The sequence below is a fragment of the Podarcis cretensis genome (assembly GCF_951804945.1).
Source record: "Podarcis cretensis genome assembly, chromosome: 4".
In the NCBI taxonomy this organism is placed as follows: Eukaryota; Metazoa; Chordata; class Lepidosauria; order Squamata; family Lacertidae; genus Podarcis; species Podarcis cretensis.
Genome location: NC_137173.1, coordinates 78,403,672 through 78,418,453, shown reverse-complemented (window position 1 = coordinate 78,418,453; position 14,782 = coordinate 78,403,672). Strand labels below are relative to the sequence as shown.

Here is a 14,782-nt window from a genome sequence, read left to right as displayed (position 1 = left end):
TCTTTTCTCCTTCCTTTCCCCCCGCCTTCGAGTGAAACTTTCTCATGTATATGTGGCGGGGAGGAACCCATAACCCTTCAGCCTTATTCCTGGCCGCCTACATCAAAAGAGGGTAAAAGCAAACAGAACCTCCTGGATGCAAAAAATGAAAAATAGAAAAAAAAACACCCCACAGCAACAAGTCCATTTGGCAGGAGTTACTTATGCATGTGTCGCACACATACACACACAAAGAGAGGGAGAGAGAGCCTATAAAAAAATCAAGAAAATACCAATGCTACAAATGATGTATTTATTATTTTACCCGGTTGTAAAACTCATTTACAACATAAATAGAGGAGGAGCGTTTTCACATTGTTAGCAGGTATTTGCCGTGCTGAGGATTCATCCACTTAAACTGCAATCGTAATCCCACCTACTCGGGAGTCAGCCCCATTGAAATTTAACAGGACTTACTTCTGTGCAGATTGCAGCCTTAAATGCAAGGACCACAAGGTGTACAGTAGCCTCGGAGAGCCAAGTTCCTTCTTAGTGTTCAAATGCCTATTTTTTAAATTTTTTATTTAAAAAGTATCTTCTTTCGGAGTGAATGATGGTGACGGTCAAGTTGCGCCTGTGTCCGGTTAGGCTTCCTAGACTGGGCCTTTTGGGATGCTACTCCCCCAACTTTACAGTTCATAGTTCTTCGTAGCCGGGCTGGTCGATGATGGTTTAGTACTAGGAGGAGGATGAGAGTTGCTAATCTGGGGGAAGTAAGGAGGTGGGGGTGGGTGAGAGAGTTGGGGCAAGGGTGTGTGTGTGTGTGTGCGCGCGCGAGAGAGAAAAAAATACATCCCTGTTACGTTGAAAGAGTGTCAGGCACCATAAGAAAACAACAGTGGGACAGGCCTGCTCTTTTTATCCATACATCTCATTGTGAGAGCCCCAGGCTGAGCTTTGTTTATTGTTTGGCGTCCAACAAAAGCCTTTCGGGTCGTGTAATAAATTAGAAGTAGGAAGGCAGGAGCTGAGCAGGCCACGAATGTGGCTCGAGGAGAAGAAAAGGCACCTTTTTGGGGATGCTCGCTCCTTGCCATTACGCAATGCGATTGTCCTTGGGAGGCAAACGCGGGTGGGGGGTGGGGTGGGGAAGAAGAGGCGAGCAAGGGGGTGGGGTGGGGGTTTGATGAAGCCGCCCCCTCAAACGTGCCGGGCGGAATGGAAAAGTTAGCCGGCGAATAGATGGAACAATATCTCCTACTCTTGGCTTTTGAAACGGGCTGAATGCGGGCGGGCGCGCTCGCCTGGCCCGAGATGGAAATGAACCTTTCGGCGCTTCCAAAGAAATGAAATAATGAAAATAAAAATCCGTAGGGCGAGGGAGCTCCCCACACCCCACTCCCACGGAAGGGAGGTGGTTGTGGGGCGTTTCTAATCGCCCAGGTAGGAACGTGATACAAAGGAGGCTGAAAGTATCAGTCTCTTTAAAACGGGCCGGGCTGGGCGGGGGGGAAGGGAGAGCAGCGAATTTGCAACCCTGTATTCTTAGAGGCTGGAGATCATTGTGAGCTGCGGAGCTGCCACCTCAATAGGGTTTCCCCACGTTTTTGTTTTTAAAGGAAAAAGCAACATTAATATGCATTACATAGTGGGGTGAGTTGCAGATTTTTTTGGTTTTGTTTCAAGGCGCAGAACGATGGCAGTTTGGGGCTTATGAAATGCTGCATTTTTGTTGTTGTTGTGTGTGGCACATTGGAAAAGAGGCACCGATGAAGTTAGGCAGCCCCGCTTATTATTATTAGATTTTCTTTTTCTTTTCTTTTTAATTTGACATTTGAACTTGCCTATTGTCTGAGGATCTCGGTTCAGACTGCAGTAGGTCAAGCTAAAGGCTGCTCTTTTTGGAATTTCACGGGAACGCGCTCAGGCCGCCTGCTCGCCTTCCGGGAAGGCGAGAGGAGCTTTAGCCTTTGCTGCTGGGATGGGGAGGAGGAGATGAGGGTGGCGGGGGGGGGGGCTCTTGCCAGCGCCGCCGCCACCCCAGTCGAAAGCAGGACAAGGCTGCGATTCTCAGCCCTCTCAGCCTGACCTCTCCCCTCCAAATGCATATATATGTACATACAGTTCGAGAAGGGGTAGGAAATGGGTAATATATAAACGCTGCTAGGGAGAAAACTAGCCACCATATTTGGTGAACTCCAAGAAGACCTATGGAACAACAACAAAAAGTTAGGATCAAAGAATAGTTTCTTCCTCTCTGGCGGATTCCTGCCCTTCTCAAGTTTGGCCAGGAACAAAAACGTTGTTATTCTGCAGCTAACTAGCTGGGGAGAAAGGAAGGAACCTGAGGTGGCAAGCGGCTTTCTGAATTTCTGATTTAAGAATGGCTAGCCAATCCCGCTTTTACTCAGAGTAGGCAACAACCACCCTCCTGAAGATGGCAGGGCTTTACCGTGGTGCGCGCTCTCTCTTTAAAATATTTTTTTGCAGTTGCACATTTTTCTATTGGTGCGAATCTAGTCCATCCCCCCCCCCCGTGCTAAGATGAATCGGTGTGAATTGCTTTTAACTTCTGCCTCTCTACAGAGAGAGGCGCAGGACTGTGGTCTTTCTCTGGCTAGCAGCCACTGCTGCCTCTCCACGTCCCCCCCCCCCCAAGGCCAGATTCTTCTTCTTCTTCTTCTTCTTCTTCTTCTTCTTCTTCTTCTTCTTCTTCTTCTTCTTCTTCTTCTTCTTCTCATGGCCACCACTTTCCCCTCCAGCCCCGCCGAGCTGCTCAGAAATGGCAGGGGCCCTGGAGCAGAGGAGGCAGCGGGCAGGGCGAAGGCGCAGCCGCGGAGGCGCTGCCAGCAGAGCGGCGGGGCAGGGGCCAAATCGGCGGGAAAGGCCCATTTGGATGAGAAGGACAATGTGAGACCACCTGGTGGAGTCGAGGTGGAGTCCTCTCTCCTCAGCCTCGTTCTCCCCACACGCTCCTGGAGTTGCTTTGAACAGGGTGGCAACTCTACACACACACACACACACACACACACACACACAGAGAGAGAGAGAGAGAGAGAGAGAGAGAGAGAGAGAGAGAGAGAGAGACCTCATTTTGTGAGGGGAGCTCGTCTTCCTCAGGCTTTGTCACGGCGCCATGAACGCCAACCGCGCGCTGCTTCTCCCAGCTCGCCAGAATAGCCTTTTCAAAGCGGGGTGGGTTGGGCCCCAATGGGCTTTTTCTCTTTTTTCTCTGTCCACCCCCCTCTTTTTTATTTTTAAGGAGTGAGAGGGTAGATTTCAAAAAACCCAACTGGCGCTCGGCTTCTGTGAAGAAGCGCATGGAAGGCAGCCTCAGAAAGGTTTGCTTTCCCTCAGAAAACAAAAGCACAACGTTTTCCTCAGGCCGATTTGTGGCGACTAGCCTGTACCATGACTGGCGAGTGTAGGAGGCGGTAGCCGAGCTTGTTCTTGAAAGTTGAGGGAGCCCCAGTGGACCTGTGCGCGTTTCTGTGTGTTATAACAGGAGGAACTGGAACGGGTTCCTCGGCTTACCTGAACGCCCCCCCCCCACCTCCGGTTTTGTTCCACCCACCCGCCCTACTGCCAGTGGAGCAGGCTGCCGGGAAGGCTGTTCTACCGCAGACTACTGCTTCTGGCAGCAGGGCAGGAAGTATTATTGGCCGTAGCTGATTTCTGGACCAGGAGAGCTGAGATCGTTTTGCTGAGGGACCTGCTGTGCTTTTGGTAGTGCTGGGGACATCCACATACCAACCAATGATGTGAAGGATGTGTGTGTGACAAAAGGGACGTCGATAGAGTTAAGCGAGGGGATATGGGATATGTGTGTGGTTGGGGGTACAGGGGGGAGGAGAAGGAAGAAGAAGAAGAAGAGGAGGAGGAGGAGGAGAGCCGTTCTGGGGCTGCACAATTCTTGGGGTTGCCGCCTGGGCGCGCTGACGGGCGTGCGCACAAACAGGAGGCCAGGATTGCGGTCCCCCCTCCTCCTTCTAAAAATGTTGCCACCGCGTCTGAAGAGGCGACCTTTCTCTCCCGCCCAATTCCCCCTCCCCGCCCGCAATCCCCGCCCAGCTCCTAAAGGTGAGTGCAGATTGCAAGAGTTGCTGCTCTGTTTTTTGTTTGTCAAACAGGAGGCTTCTCCAGGGAGAAGGGCATTTGTGGAGGGATCCCAGCGCAGGATTACATTAATCAAGGCATTATTTCCCCAGGGATGCGCGGCGCAAATTAGAGTAAATCCTAATAAAATTGGATCGCCGACAAACGGAACGCTTAAAGTAATCTGCTCCTCCTGCCTTCCTTTTCTTCTCTGTTATTTATTTTTTCTTCGGGGCTCACAAATCTTTTAAAGGTATCGCGCTTGCCCTGCGCGGACAGATACCCACCCGCGCGCTTCTGCCACAGGCCGCCTTCATTTCCACAGAGCCTCTCTATAGAAGGGCTGCTGTCAGGGGCCAATTAGTCTCCACGTCTCGGAGCTCCCACTTCCAAAGCGGCGGGAAATAACATCCCCTCAGCCTTCTCTGTGACTCGCTTCCCTTCTCCCCAGCTGTTATTTAGTCGAGGTTTCCCACCGGTGCCACCGTGGAAGGGGGCAATGGCGGCGGCGAAAAGGCCGGGCCCCTTCCTCTTTCTCCCCCCTTTCTTCCCCTCCGCCTGCCTTCGGTGTCCTGAGGCCGAGAGCGAAGCCAGCCAGCCCCAGACCGACGCCTCGCCGCTGGCGTTTCTTCGCGGCGAAGTTGCCAGAAGGCGGATGAGGGGAATGGCGGCGGGTGCCAAGAGACTAGTCCTCTGCGAACACCAGACATTAGAGGAGCGCGGGCTGAGGAGAGGCGGGCTGTGAGTGTGGAGAGCGGTGGTGTCTTCTCGCTGGAAACTCTTTAAACAATAAAGAAATGAAAAACCGTGTCTCCCTCGCGTGTGTGTGTGTGTGTTGACGGGAGGGGGAAAAGAAAGGCAGACTTTGACTTTAATCTTTTGGATTTAATCTCCGCTTTCTCTCTCTCAGTCCCTCCACCCCCGTCCATCCAGGGAGGGAAGCCGTCCTTCCCTCAGGGAGCTGGCAGTAGCCGGACCTCCTCGGACGACGGAAAGGCAAACAAGAGCGGCAGATGCGCCTTTAATTGCTTTCCTGGGCTCTGCCTGACCCTTGCTGGAGGCTTCTGAGCTGCGAGAGGGAAAGAGAGGCAGAAGCGAGCGAGCGGGCGGGAGAGCAAGGCAGGCAGGCAGGCAGGCAAGCGGGAAGATAAGCTTTCCCCCGACAGACAGCGCCAGTCCAGTCAAGCTAAACACCTCGCTGAGGGAAAACTAGCGCGCGCGGCGTGCCAGGTAGCCCCACCCCACCCCCACCGCCTCAGGAAAGGCGAGGAGCCCCCTCCTCCCGCCACCCCACCCCCGCCACATTCCCACACGCGATGTTGCCAACGCATCTTTCCCTCGCTCTCTCTCCCCCCCCCCGCACCTCCCGCCCAAAGCGACGACGCAACCAATTGGCCAACCTGAGTCTCCCATTTGGGCTGGTTTACTTTCCAGAGTTCAATTCTCCGCCACCTTCCCTCTCTGCCACACACCCCACCACCACACGCGCGCGCTGCCTCGGACTCCTTCCCTTCCCTTCCCTTGGCCTCCCCCCCCCAGCCGCCGCCGCCGCCGTCGAGCTTGGTTTCCTCAGGGTCGAGGGTGGTGCTGGCGGTGCCCCCCCCCCCACCGTCAGGAAAGACCGAGGTCTGAGGGTGCGGGAGGGGGGTCTCCGTTTTACCTGAGGGAGGGTGAGGGGAACCAAAGAAGGAAGGGGGGAAAGAACACACACACACACACACACACACACACACACACACACACACACAGAGCCTGCCGTTCCCCTTCCCGCCTTCTCTCCGCTCACTATCCAGCCGGACCATTGGACCGACTAGCCCGCCTGCCTGCCTCCGCTCTGCAGCCCCTCCGCTCCCGCCTCAGCCGAGGAATCCTGCCGCCGCTCTTGCCGCTCGCTTCTGCCTGCCGCCGCTGCCTCTAACCCCGGCCGTCGGCTAGGCAAGGCTGGGCTGGGCGGTTCTCCTAGAGCAGAAGCGCGAGGCGCGCAGCCCCGGCACTCGGCTCGCCGCCGCGCGCGAGTCACCCCGGCTGATGACGGATCATGAAGAAGAAGTGGCCTTAGCGTCCCGTCCTCCCTCCCTCCCTCCCCGCTCCCCGCCACCTGGCGCCTCTCTTTTAGAGCAGAGGATGCGCGCGGATAAGTGGCGGAAGAGGGGCGTGCGCGCGCGCGCGTGTGAAGATGGTGATGGAGATGGACCGGGAGAGGTAGGCGAGTGGGAAGCGCTCCTCTGATCCCGACGACCCCCCTCTCCATCTCCTCCCACCCCCCACCCCGCATCATTTTAAAAAGCAGCCCTTCCCTAAAATTTGGTACCCAAGTTTGACTGCACTCTCTCTCCCCCCCCCCCCAGCCATCCTCCTCTCCCGATCCTCAACTGCAGGCATCTATTTCTCTCTATATATATCAAAGGAGACTTCACTAGTTTCTCCTTGACAGGGGCTGATCTGTTAACCCAGGAACTACCCTAGAAGGTTGGTATCATTGTGGAAGAAAATCCTTCATTTCCTGTATGCTCAGTAAGTTTTTTTTTAACCAACAACCTCCCTTTTCCCCAATTTATTCTGTCTTGTACATTTGCTTTGCTTGTGAGGTTTTAATGACATAAAAACACTAAATGGGAAAGGAGACATTTGATATTTGTGTTGGTATGCTAGAGTTTTTTATATATATCTATATCTGCATTTTAAAGTTGTGGCGTTTGAAGACTTGGTAGATATGGTCACTTATGTGGAGAACATTTTATAGCTCATATATGGAAATACTGCATTTACTATCACCTACCAATAAATCTATGATTTATTTCAATCATGAAAATAATTTGTGAGTTGCTTCCAGATAAGTATATATAATGTGTATTATTTTGTTTTAAAATCCAAAATACAGGGAAGAATAGACAAAGACTTACCTGTTACACATTAAATATAGTTCTGCATTGAAACAGATCACAGTTTTGTAATTCTATTTGCATGCCACCTTTGAGGGAAAATACTTTAAAAAATGCATTTGTAATTTTCCCATTGTCTAATTATAAATTTATTCAATGCTTAGATATGTATTTTTTTCTAGTGTATATTAGCAAATAATTTGGCAGGTAGTAATTATCATAAAGTTGCTGGCACTTGTTCACTGGTTAACATAACTTTTCAACCTTTTTAGGACCATTTTCCACTTAAGGCTAGCCATATTTGAATTATGTTTAGCTGCATATATATCCTAGCAGGGTCTGATCTTAGAGTTAGTCCTTACTCATTTATTTAGAAATTATATTGAAGTAATTTACCTTCAGGCATCAAGAAAAAAATGATCTGATCTCGGTAACCAAGGATATATGAAACATCTCACTGAGTTTTTCCAGCTATATTTTTGAGGCAATCACACAGTCACTAAGGAGTAGTAGTAGAAATTTAATAATGAATTCAACAAGGTGCTTATTTAGTAAGATAAGTGAGAATGAGGCTAGCATTTTCATATTTATGACTAATTTAAATAGAGCTGTTAACTTACAGAAGGCTTAAAAACATATACCCAACTTCATTCTACACCCAAACACATGTAAAATAAATAAATAAGCAGATCCCCCAGTTAGGCTAGATAACATAGGTGGGAAGAAAAAATAATAATGCATAAGACAATAATGTAAACTTGCATATCCTGATACATTCAGCATGGTTCTGGCATAAGTAATTTAGTGCAGATCCGTTTGCTTTAACCACACAGATATTACAAAATGAATTAACAGAACAGTTGTACTGAGGGGGGGGACCCCATATTTTTCCTTTGAAATATGAAGTGCAACTAACTTGAAATGACACATGGAAGCCAGTGAATAAATCATGGGAAATATTAATATTTGAAATGTATTGTATTTAAAATTAATCAGAACTTCACCCCACTCCACTTTAGCTACCTTTTTCTTATCTGTAAATACCTCACTTTGGATTCCATCAGTTTGATTCAGCATTTTGCCATATTTTTAAAAGATATATGGAACCATATCTTGACACCTTGATCTTAACACTTTGACTGGGGAGTAGTTCCCATTGATTTAAATGAAATTTATTTCCAAGTTGAGTGGCTTAGTATCACAGTCTTGATTTTTTTTTTTTAAATAAAAACCCGCAAGCCTTTGAAAGTCAAATGTAGTAAGAATGACACAATATTAGAAGCAGTAAAAACTGGCAACAATCCAGCACAGAATTTGGGGTGCTTAAGCCAAAAGCATGTCCAAATCTGTGTTGGATGGTGATGCTTAATTTTATTTTACACTTCACTAGAAGGAAAAGAATTTGGAGGAGTCAATGGACACAAACACAACACTCCAATCCATTCTTATACTATCCATAATGTAACAAATATTATATAATGTATTTTATAATTAGACTTATGTAGAAAGGGATGGCATGTTATCTTACCTATATAAATACACCTTATTATGTGTAATATCCAATATTCCCCCTCTTCCTATTTGTAATATATTTATAGTGCAGCACATTATTTTTGTACATTACGGCTATAAACCAATTAACTGAAATTCCTCAGTAAGTGTGGCCTCAATACAATGCATTGCTTAAAATGCTGTCATATGTTGCAACCACCACAAAGGAAGAGAACACTTTTTTGTTAATGTATTTCACAGCAAAATGTGGATTTGGGTTATGAGGTTTAAAAAAGTGGATTTGCAATTATTATTATTATTATTATTAAGTTTAATGCTCCTTATAGTAGCAAAGTGATCTCAGCAAGAGCTTCTAGCAAAATGGCACAAAGTTTAAATCCAGAACGTTGACAGCCATAAGGCAATCAGAATTTTGCCATTGATTCCAGTGGGATGGCCTTGTGTTCTTATTAGGTGTACTCAGGATATCACTGTTCATTTGCATCACTTTCTGGCCTTTCTTGGTCTTGTAGATTTAAGCCTAGCTCCTTTATGTATGTATTCATTAGGTAGGACTAGTTTCCTCTGGACTTAACTGTTAAAAGCAACATAATACTTCTTTGAGCTGGAAGAGAAACTTTTGGTTCCACTCAGCACTCCAGCCACAGTGTTTCAATAGGGTCACAGTTGGGGCCTTATCTTTATCCTGCTGAAGTCTAAGAGAATCATGCCTTGATGATTTGGCTTCTCAGACCTAAACATATTTTCCGGAAAATAAACACTGCAGATTTTTTTTATTCCACGTATGTGTGCATAGAATTTCACTTAAGGTTTGTCTTCCTTGTCAGTGAGTGTGTTTAGTCAAAGCATTAGGAACTCAGTGTCATGGTGTTAAGCTCACAGAAAGTATTTACAAGAGTGGCCCTGGGCACTCGTCTCCTTTACGTAAAGGTTTTATTTAGGAAGCAAGCAGAAATGACAATAGAAAGGGGAACACGTGCAAAGACCTGCTGCAAGGAGGCAGAGGACTCAAATCTAACAAGATAGTATCACATGATGTGGCACACTGTAAGAAATATTTGCTTCTGCAAAAACATGATCGAATTAGGATAAACAAAAAGAAAAAGACAAAAAAAAGAAAAGCATTTTAGTGGTTTATTTTGCACTTCACCCAATACATACAGCCAGATCCACAACATAGTTAAAGTAGCGTATTTGGATTTAAACTAATTTAATCCCATTCATTTGAACAAGGTTTGTTTTAGCTTGTAGATTGGGAAACAGAACTCTATATATATATATATATATATATATATATATATATATATATATAATGTGTGTGTGTGTGTATTCTATTTAGCGACATCACATTTTCTTGCTTGTTAGTGCAGATTATATTTTCCATACAGTAAAAATGTTCTTTATATTTTTTAAACCTACAAGCAGGATGTAAACACATTCTGTATTTAAACATTTCTTGGTTCTTTCAAAGAGTATGCTCACAAACTTTCACAAATGTCCTGTTCATCAGATCTGGAATTAAAGTGGAGGGCTATGAGGGAAGAGAAAACAAACTCTTTGCAGTATCATATCTGTAGCTTCTCAGCATCTATATGTATGTGTGTGTATAAATACAATTACATCCATTAGTAAAACATAATATCAGTTTTGAATATGAATCTTATTTGTGATTTTTAAAAGTTATTTAAATTCTTATAAATGGTAAAATTATATATAATATTATATTCAGGGGAAATCCTATTAAGGAACAACAAAAAGAGCCATTTATGTTAAAACTATTAAATAAAAGAAGGCACAAATTATAACATTTTAGCATCTAGAATACACACACACACACACACACAGAGAGAGAGAGAGAGAGAGAGAGAGAAATTAAGCAATCACTTTATACATTTAGGAGATTAAATCCACAATTATTTTGCCCTTTTACAGATAAAACATCAATTGAGCAGTCATATTTAGATTCCTCCCCAGTAACTGAAATATTGTGTATTTTTTTTTTTATAGGGGAAAACTTGATTCTGAAAAGTAACACTCTGTCTCACATCACACATACAAATCCATGCTGAATTAGTCTTCTTTGCACTGTCATATACTAAAATATCACTATGAGGAAATAAATCATTTATTTGAAGCCCATTCTGTTTTATGCCAGATTCTTCTAGCTGCATTCATTTCGAAGTATTGGTTTTAACCTACAACAGTTTCAAACCTGTGTATCTTAGGGCAGGTTTTTCCTCCTGACCACTGAGATTTGGGAAAGAGGACAACTGCAGATCCCATAATTCCAAAGTGTGTTCTGTATTTAGGCCCAGCTCTTTGAAGTTCTCTGCTTTGGGAAGCCTTCAGAGCCTAGTGTTACCAATATTCAGAGAAAGAGTTTTCATTTGAAAATGCATTCCATTTTATTTTGCTATGGTTAACTTCCTCTCGCTTTTACTGTGGCCTCTATTTTGTGGTTGTAATGTTACTGCAATAATTTTGACAACCTGGGATTTTAGGATAGATAAATCGGTAGATGTATGCTTTATGTCAGGCTGTCCAGTTACAGAGAATTTGCTTAATTTTTCAGAATCCCTATATAAAAAATGAAGTGTACCAACATCATTGTGGGTTCACTTAAACAAATTGGTTTGCTGTTTATTCCAGTGCTCATCTCATGCATGCAAGCAGAAACCATTTAGAACCCATCTAGCACCAATTTTAACAATTTGAATGACTCAAAACCAGCATACATGAAAGTATTTTATTTTTGAGATCAGTTTCTAATATTGCATTTAAGAACAAGTCTGTTTTCAAGGATTCACATGTAAGATTTGACATCCCCTTCCCCCATGGATACTATCTATGTTTACTCAAAAGTAAGGCATTCAGTTCAATGGAACTCACTCCCAAATAAGTAGATATAAGATTTCAATCTTAATGGGGTGTAAAGCAGTTTAAAATTTCTGGAAAAGGCAGGCAAACCTTATATAGGGCCTTAAACCTGGATGTTGTAATGTAATGTACATGTACTCACATAGCAAAGCTAAAAACACACAGGTCAGAATTTGTTCCTATCTTCTAAATAATGAAAGTACATATTGATGGAACTTATGGAAGAATATAACAACTGACATGAAGCCTAAGACATGAAGCAAGTTCCACTGATTTTCAAGTAAATGTTTGTTTGGTCTGGGATACCAATTTGGTCTGAACAATTTCAGAATAAAAAGCTAACATTACACATAATGAAAGAGCATTGCTAATATCATCCTATCTCCTGAACACTTCTTTTGATTGCAAGGTCAATCTCATTTGTATGATGTTGGTGACATACATAGAAATGAATACAGAACGCTTGCTAGTGGAACTTCCAACTGTGCGGGATTTTTTATTTTTAGTTAATTTTAGTTATCAGTTGTGTCAGTGCGTTTTGGGGTGGGAAGCTAATAGTCAAAAACAAGGTTTGTGTGTCTGTGTGGGGGAGAAGGCAGTGTCACATACAATATGTGAATTAATCACCTAGTATTTACTGACATTATGGAGTTTTGCTTAGCTAGCTAGATATATGAAAATACAGACCCAGACCTGAAGGATGGCTAAAATTTCAGACCTGTTCACCTTCATCAGAAGAGTGTGAAAGTAATCAAGAAACAATATTTCCACACTGTTGTTTTCTAGAGTTGATTCTGACTTGTGTGCTCTAGGTCTTCATCAAACTCATTTTTATTCTAAGCAAAATGGCTGGAATTCCTAGGAAGCCTGAATGCATTCATGAAACTACAAACTGAGACTAGAATCTAAAGAGCTACTGGGGCCCCAGGGCCTTGTACTTCCCCAGTGGGCACCTCCAGTTTGGATAGCAGATCACCATGTCGTATGTCAGGGATTGGGAAGCGATGGTCCTCCCAATGTTGTTGAACTCCCAGTTCCCATCAGCCTCAGCTTCTCCAGTGTTCAGGGATACAGCAAGATGGAGTCCAATAATGTTTGGAGGGTCTCTGGCTCCCCATTCTGAATCATAGAGTTGAAAGGGATGCTGAGAATTATCTAGGCCAACTCCCTGCAATGCAGAAATCCTTTGCTCAATGTGGGGTTCAAACTCACAGCCCTGAGATCAAGAATCTCATGCTCTGCCAACTGAACTTTCCCTCGGGGCAACTGAGCTATTCTGGTCATAGGCATTTAGACTATCAATGAGCAAGTTATACTCAATTAATCGATCTTACGTTCATGTCAACATATTTTAAACCAGGTGTATGATGTAAGTTAATGTAGTTTAGGGCATATGGTAAATAACAGATATCCTCCACAGACATCATGAGTTTAAAAAGGAAAGCATTAAACAACATTTTCTTTTTCTCCTCGATGTTTGTATTTTGAAAGATTTGCATTTTTATTCTGTTTTAAGGAATGTGACTGACTATTCAGGTGAAACATTCATTATAAAGCACTCACTGTAAACAAGATGAATCAGGTCTAGAACAATTTCCCCCCCTTCCCAAATTCTTTTGGTTAAAGAAGTCAGTTATTACTTGTCACAACAGTAGGTTAAAAAGGCAGACAGAAATGTAATTTTAAAGTTAGCAGTTCTTTACATTATACTTGAAGAACAGTCTCACGGGGGAGAGGAAAAAAAAAGACACGGTACATTGTTCTCTATGTCATTTGTTTAAATGCAAATTTCAGGCGCTGACTTAACACCAAAAAAAGAAAAAAAGAAAGGCGGGTTCTGCAGTAGCATTGGTGTTAGAGACCCCCCCCCAGCATATTAAGAACCAGTGACAAAGGAAAATTTAAATACACACAGCTGATATTCAGATTGCGTGTTGCATGTTGCAGCTTTAATTCCTCCTTATTTCTTTTCCCTTACTCATTATGGCTAGTAGTTTAACAAGCACTTTTTGTATGCAAAAACCTTATCCTAACAGCAAACCTGTGAAACAGAGCCTTACTATGTCCATTTCTCTGAGAGGCCTTGACTTGCCCATTGCCACTCGGTTACCATGGCTGATTTCAAATTCAAGCCCATATATATATATATATATATATATATATATTCAATTCTGATCCTGTGTCCACTCCAACAGACACTGATATTATTCAAGCATAATTTGTAATGCTTATTTTATTTTTTTTAATGTTTGGGACTTTTAACAAGTAGAGCCCATGAGCCGTGACACCGCATGCGTCTACGTTTGGAAACTTCTGACATATCTGCCAGTGACCTCTTTTAAAAACAAAACAGTCCATAATATATGCAGGATAATTTATATATATATCATCTATGTACCCTATAAATGTATAAACATATTAGATAAGTCATCCTTAAAATAATAGCTTGAGTCAATATATTTATTTTTTCTTGGATCTGTAGCTCACCTGTGCTCCAAGTAGCTCATGGTAGCTGGCATACACAACTCTCTCCCCCTCTCTATATTATCATCACAACAACTTTGTCTGAGAGTTTAGGCTGAGAGCTGGGGACTCGCCCAGTGAGTTTCATGTCCCTGTCGGGACTTTGAACTCGTCTCCCAGGCCCTAGTCTAACACTCTAACCACCACACCTCACTGACTGTCTAACATTTACACATCTAACTTCAAATTAGATCATAATATAAAATGTACAAATAACATGATCTTCCCACTTCTCTTACAGAATAAGTTTGTGTGCATGTTTACTTATCAGCAAATGTTATTGAGTAGAATGGCACTTACTGCTCCTAAGTAAACATTATCAGGGATAAGTTCCACGGAATGCAGTGAGGCTTACTCCCAGGTAAACATGTATAGGATCAGGCTATAAGAGAACAATTAAGACTACAATCCTATACAATGCTTTAACTCAACAGGGATTGCTTAGAGCAGAGGTGTTCTCCTGGACACCCCCCCCCCCTGAGAAAATGTGGTGTGTGTTTGTGGCAAGTGGGGAGGGGGAAGGAAAGTGAGGTAAGCCCCAATGCACTAGTGGAAGTCTGTGTTCTGGCTTCTGCTAGTTGGATTTGTTAGTTGAATCCAGTCCAATGTGGTTAGAGCAGCTTTATACATAATATTTTTCCAACACAGAGATAAGTTCTACATTCAAAAAAGAAGCACACACTTCTGTACAAAGTGCCCTGCAAGAACTTCTTGAACTGATGCACGGGTTAGCAGTCCATTCTGTGTGCCGGTGCAGACTTGATTCATGATGTTGCATTATAATTTCTCCCTCTGATTAGGAAGAATGAAATGTGTGAAGGAGTCTTTAGCTTTTAGAACAGTTCATATGTAAAAAAAATATGTTTGACAGCTTCCCTCCCACCGAAGGCCTTCAAAGCAGCATGCAAACATTA

At 43.9% G+C, this 14,782-nt stretch overlaps 1 long non-coding RNA gene across 2 annotated transcripts in view; it reads left to right on the top strand.

Annotated features, from left to right (window-relative positions):
• Window positions 1–5,636: 5,636 nt before the first annotated feature.
• LOC307214345 overlaps window positions 5,637–14,782 on the top strand; it is a 29,035-nt gene continuing 19,889 nt past the window's right edge. The window contains exons 1-2 of one of the 2 annotated variants that reach the window (XR_013837944.1): window positions 5,637–6,276; window positions 6,509–6,543. This is a non-coding gene — a long non-coding RNA (uncharacterized lncRNA). Of the gene's footprint in view, window positions 6,544–14,782 lie in introns of both variants that reach the window. The other variant, XR_013837945.1, reaches the window with a different exon arrangement.